The sequence below is a fragment of the Cupressus sempervirens genome, chromosome 7, assembly GCF_028749045.1.
Source record: "Cupressus sempervirens isolate cs-2001-9-10 chromosome 7, ASM2874904v1, whole genome shotgun sequence".
Taxonomy (NCBI): Eukaryota; Viridiplantae; Streptophyta; class Pinopsida; order Cupressales; family Cupressaceae; genus Cupressus; species Cupressus sempervirens.
In genome coordinates this window covers 468,160,798-468,167,608 of record NC_143124.1, presented here as the reverse complement: position 1 = coordinate 468,167,608, position 6,811 = coordinate 468,160,798, and positions in this window count along the sequence as shown.

Sequence of the window (6,811 nt, the reverse complement as noted above, 5' to 3'; positions counted from 1 at the left end):
TTTATTGTACTTGTATCATGGATTCGATAATGTTGATGTATCATTATCTTTGCATATGTATATTCCTTTAAGCTTTTCATACCCTATGACATGTATAGTGGATGATTGAGCATTCCAAATTAATTTGCCAAGAAGCATTCAGAACTAATGTATATAATTTTAGGAACATTGGAATTTTTGTTATTCTTTCATGTGGATGTGGTAGTTGTTAGGCTTAGTAGTAATTAAATTAAATGCAACTCAACATCTTGGGATCCTTAAGGAATGTAACCTACTAGGTATGCTTTAGATGGTTATATGTTATTGCTTCCGCTATTATGATTTGATGTGAATGGGTTATCTTTCATGTTCAAAAAAAGAAAAAAAATGTTTGGGAAAACTTAGCACAACTTTAGGTTAATTCTTTTGGATCCCTTGGCAGGGCAATACAAATGGCTTATCTTTCATGTTTTAAAAAGAAAAAAAAAGCTTGGCAAACTAAGTAAAACTTTAGGTTAATTCTTTTGGATCCCTTGGCAGGGCATTACATAATTCTTGATAGCATTATTACAGCTTTCAATGCCTCTTATACAAATTTGTTGAAAATAAATTAATTGATAGATTTTATGATTTTTTGCAGCTTTACAAAATCTCAGGGAACAATTAGATTTGACATTCTCAATATCTACTAAAAATATTTTTTTCCAAATCAAATTTTTATATCTTTGTGAACATCACTCTTAATGTATGATTTGGATGAAATGTGATGCAAAACTAAGAATTTTATTTATTTATTTGAATAAAAATTGTATCATATGTATTATGAACTACTGTAACATTCAATAGATGAACTTAGACACAAAGTAAAGGATTCCAATATTTTGATCTCTAATTTTGATGTTTTTATCTAATAATTTTGTTCGAGAATTTCTAGTTTTTTGATATATTATAAGATTTGGCATATAATATCATGATATTATGTAAATTTAACAAAATAGATTAAAGTGAAAATCCTTATTTATCCAGATGTCTCCACATTGATCGCTCCTTCTACTTCCCATAGCTAATGACTAGGTCTTGAAGTGGCTCTAACAAGAAAAGTGATACACATTCATGATCTCCATGCCATCACTATTCTTCCTCTTGTCAATCCCGATGGGATACTAATGTTCCTCTTCACCTTAGAGGTTCTACCTAAGGCTAGGGAGCATCATCTATGCCCACTTGGCCATTAGCTCCCGATTTTAGTTGGCCTACTAGTGACATGTCTAATTGACCTTCTTCCAAAGGTTTTCATTGGTTAGCCTTGGCTATCTCCTCACAATGAAAAGAAAATGAGAGTGAGGGTAATGTTGATGGTTGGAGGCTTCTACATCCAGAGCTTACTCAAGAAGCAGGTTGAGGAGAAAAGAGAGATGATCTAGACCCTTCCCCTGTGTCTGTCATTGCTACGACATCTTGAGGGCATTTCTTACTTTGGTCTTTTCCCTCCTTATTATCAACTCGTTGTTTATGGTTCACTTCACATGGTATTCTACTATTTCTAGGCACTGCCCATGAATTTTGGTATTGAAAGTTGAACTTTTGACTTTTCCTCCCAATCTTTCTATTTTTGTACTTTATGTTATTTTAAGTTATATAATTTTCTTTGTCTATTAGATAACAATTGACCCAACCACTTCCCTTCCACTATTCAGCTGTTCTTTATTAGTTGGAAGGCTCCTTCAAAGAATACTCTTATTGGTAAATTGTGGGATTTTATTCTATTGTATGTTGGATGGGGTATCTGGAAGGAGCGTAATGGCATAATCTTCAGAAATGTAGAATCCAACCCAACTCATGTTTTCCACAAGATACAGACTCTTTTGATTGAGAATATTAAAACTAATCGCTTTAGAACAACAATCTTGTAATGAATGGGAAACTAGTGTTCTTCTCAATTGGAATTTGAAGAGTGTGATTATAGGTGATTAGAGACCTAATCCTAGAGAACACGCTAGATGGGATTGCCCTCCTGACAATTGGTACAAGATAAACTTTGATGGGGCTTTGAAAGGAAACCCGGGCAAAGTAGGATGTGGTATTGTGATTAGAAATTCCAATGGAGATAATATGGGAAGTTTGGCTATACCAATTGGTTATCAAAATAATCATGTTGCTGAAGCCTCTACAGCTCCCCATGGTCTTCTTTATGCAAAAAAATTGAAAACGAATAAAATTTAGTTAGAAGGGGACTCACTCAATATTATTAATTGTCTTGATAAAAAAACTATACCTTCATGGACAATTAGTAATATAATTTATGAGGCTATTCAAATTATCAATTCATTTGAAATTTGTGTTATTTCCCATAATTTTAAAGAGGCTAATGGGACAGCTGTCTGGGTAGCGAATGTGGCATGTAGAAATGATCAATCTATCATTTGGGAAACTCATGACCCCTTACCACTAGAGGCTTAACTTCTCTCTCATAATGATAAATGGAGGTCATTACAAAAGGTTTTTTAATTATGACTATGTCAGTATGGGGGTATGATGTGGAGTTATGTGGCTGCAAGTTTTGTGTTTTCATTCCCAATGATTTTTGTAAAGCTTCGCATAGATTCTGGATCTGTTTTTCCATTGTGTTTTCTGTTATATGTGAGTTTTCCTTCATTTGGGAGTTTCAAAAAAAGAAAATTGAGATTTTAGGTGCTTCAAAAATGGGAGGAAAGAGGAAACGAGTTGAACTAGTGAGCTACACGGAGTGGATGAAGAAGGAGGAGGTGTGGAAAATATTGAGAAGGGGTAACTTCACTGGGTTTATGGAGAGGCTGAATGGCAGCAATCCTGCCATCATGCAACAATTAATTAAAACTTGGAAAGAGGGCTCAATCATGGTGGGAAATCAATGTATGGAGATATCAATGGAGGTGATTACTAAGGCTACAAGCTTGGAGCTTGAGGGTCTCAATTTCTATAGGGAGTGAAAATTGTCAGACAAATCTATTGAAGAGTTTGTCAATTCAGAGCTTGAGAAGAGCCATTTGGTTAAAATTGGCAAGTCTTACATCAACCTAGCTTCAGTCTCTCGTCCTTGGCAGTTCGTTACGTTTGTTATTATGGAGTATTTAACTTTGGATGGGAGATTCATGAAATGTTATAGTTATCACTTCATGTTGGCCAACCACTTTAGTTACAGTGTCTAAATCAATTTCCCTTACTATTTGAAGTAGTTCCTTAGTATCTCTATTCAAGCTTTACAAAAAGATCCAAATGGTGTCTGCCATGAGGGTCTCATGGTGCTTATTATTAATGTTTTAAAGTCTAAAAGAATTGTGAGGAATAGAGGTTGCATTAAGGATGCAGATTATGAAATGGAAGGGAGTATTCAGGAGAAGGATTATGACTCTGAAACCCATGATGAAGCTGAAAGGGGTGATGTTAATATGAACAAGGGCACTAGGAATAGGTCTAAGAAGAAAAGAAGAGTGGTGGGACACTCTGATTCTGAGAAGGAGAGTGATTTTGTGGAGGATTTGGTGAGGGATTATAAGAAGAAATCTAAGATTAAAGGTAAGAGGGTTAAGGAAAGTCTGGGGATGAGGGCTTCTTCCCCTTCAGATGATGAGACCCTAGCTTGAAGACTAGAGAAGAAAAGATATCCTTCAAGATGCCTTGAGAAGGATTTAGGAGATAAAGGGGAGTTGGGTGATGAGGATTCTTAGGAGTAGGGGATACATGCAGATTATGATGACAAGTATGAAGTTAGTCCTAGGCCTATGAAAGGGTTGCATGGTAACCTGAGAGCTATTCTGAAAGAAATTAGGGTTATGAAAAGTCAAATGCAGACACTTGGCAAGGACATGCAAGACTTAAGGAAGGAAGTTGTGCATGCCAATAAAATTGCACGTGGTGAGCGCACTCTCGGCCAACATATTGACATACTTATGGAGGTGGTTGGGAGTGCTGAAGATGTCAAAAACCTAATGTAGAAGATTCTACAATTAGAGGCCAAGAACAGGGCTATTAATAGAGATTTCAATGCAAACCAGGGAAAGGTCTCCATGATGGAAGCCAAGATGAGTAACCTTGAGAAACTGATAAAACAAATGGCTGACAATGTGTCTACTTTGCTGAAGAAACTAGAAATGGACAAAGGCCAGGATTCCCCTCAGGTGGCTGATAGCCAAGGTCCCAGCAAACACACTAGGGCTCACTCAAAGAAGATTGAAGATAGGGGCAAGAAGGACAAGGTGAAGGCAGTGGCAGAAAACATGCAAATCCTGGTAGATCAAGCACTGGACTTGATCAAGGCTACTTAGCTGGTTCTTTACTATCTTTTCTGTTGTCTTTTTGTTGTCTTTGTGCTGTCTCTTTGGTGTTGCTTTCAGTAGTTCTTTATGTGACCTCTTTTGTGTTCTTTTTGGAGGTCTATCTCATGTTTGCTTCTAAATTGCTCTATCTATTTCTAGATTGACTTGATGTAAAAAGGTTTCGGGTCCTTAAAACCTATTTTTACTTAATTAAAACAATTGACCCAACAACTTAAATAAATTTTAACGATAAGAACAATCAAATATTTAAAAACCCACAAACCTTTTATTAAAATAAATATTATTTATTAAACACAATAAAAATTCAATTGATCTTGCACTTAAATTCACATTCTTTTAATTGGAATTCTAAGAACCATTTTTTTTGAGTTTATTGTTTAACAATTCTTTTTAACTATACTATTAATAATAAGGTATAAAACTAATCTTTCTTATACAATTTTTTTAGGTATGTAGATTAAATAGTCATAAAAATAATTTTAAGAAATGTAATTGAAAACAAATAGGACATCCTTAAACGTCACACTAAGAAAAAATTAAACATGAAAAAGTAACTTAACTTTGACTATTTAAGACTTTTAACATAAGAATCAAGTCCTAATATGTGATGTTTAAGTTTTTTTTTTTTTTTTCCCTTTTTAGAGAATAGTCCTCTTCTATTAGAAATAATATGCAATACATGATCAAAATGAATAGTTTTTTTTAAAATGAATATATATATATATATATATATATTAATGAATAGTTCTTTTTAGAATGAACAAACCACAATAGAAAATCGAAGTCTGTTAAATAGACATAGGAACTGGTTTAAGCCAATAATCTGTGTTAAATAAAAAGACATTATGCGTTGTCAGTCTGGTCTAACCCAGGTTTTAATCAAATTCTTCATTTTAGATTTATTTTTGCATCTTCCAAATAGTATCTGTAATTTATGTCTAAGTTTTATAATTTCAGCGAGCGGCTCAAATCACAATTGTTTACAAAATGATTCTACTAGCTTTCATTCATGGTTGCTGTGCAAGGTGAAAATTCTTATAGCTCTGTTCTCAGCATCAATCCTCAAAGAAAGCGTATCTGTATATAATTCAATAATTATCCGGTATTCCAAGAATTTGTTTTGTGATGGTTCCCTCGAGCTCTTTTGCCAAATGTAGAATGAACAATAAGCAATTTGTTTAAATGCTTGTGGATTCTCAAAGCATGTGTTGCAATGTCTGCTTTGGAGATAGGCAGGGAGGTTCATGTCTGTGCAATAACACGTGGATTGGAATCTAATCTGTTCAGAGTGATTGCCCATATGACCATGTATGCAGAATACTAGCGGGTTGAAGATGCACGAAAAGTGTTTGAGAAAATGTGTCCATCTGAAAGAGATATAGTGTTCTAACCCTATAACTAGAGCTTATGCGCAGAATGGGAAGGGGAAGGAGGCTCTATAATTCTACATTTGAATAACGGTGTGGGTCGAACCAGATACAGTGGCATTCATAACCCTTCTTCTGGTCTTATCAGATTACAAAGGGTAAGCAGATTCATGCATGTATAATAAGTACTAGTAGCAATGTATGCCAAATATAGTGTTATTGAGAGTGAGGTCAAATTTTTGACGGAATGCTTCTAAAAGATGTTGGCTTGTGGAGTGCAATGATCACAGGATATGTTCAGAATGGCGAAGGTGGTGAAGTCCTAGATTTGTTTCACAAAATACAGCTAGCAGATGTCAAGCTAAACACTATCACTGTCATAAGTGTTCCTCTAGCTTCCACTGCCCTAGTGGCTCTTCAAAAAGGTAAGGAGTTGCATAATTATCTTATTAGAAATGAGATCATATATTTTCGTGGTCAATGCCATAATAGACATGTATGCCAATGTGGGAGTTTTTAGATCGCAATTCGTTTATTTAACAGAATGGTGCATAAGTATCGGGCCTTGTGGACAGCAATTGTTTCTAGTTATATGTAATGTCTCCATTTTAGCAGTTGACCAAGTGTGTGTGCGTTAGCCTTGTTCTACATGGTCCCGAGGGCTAATGAAGGGTTTAATGGGATCTTGGAGTGTTTTGGCCTAGTCATTTTCAGTTTGGGCCAAAACGAAGTTGATTTACTCAGTTTTAGGCATACTTACTATTTTTAGTAAGTCGAGGTCAATTTTGGTAATTGGATTCGATACTCCTCGGTGAGAGCTTTCCAATGAGCTATCACTCGCATTATTCGGAGTCCGATTGCTAATACATTTTAATGCCTGAAGTTTTATTAAAGTAACGTCTAATTTAATTGTAAAATATTAAAGTGTTACTTTAATATTTATCTTATGGTGATGTGTACCCAAGGGAGACATAAGGGGTATTTTAATATATGTTTTATATTACACATCTTTATCCCACATTGTCCATATGAGTTGAGTGGACCCGTGGGAATAGAATAAAAGGAAGCATTTGTAGCTTCATTAAACAGGTTGAATATGAGAAGAAATGGGTGTGTGAGTTGCAGCTTTGTTCTTGGCATTTGCGGACG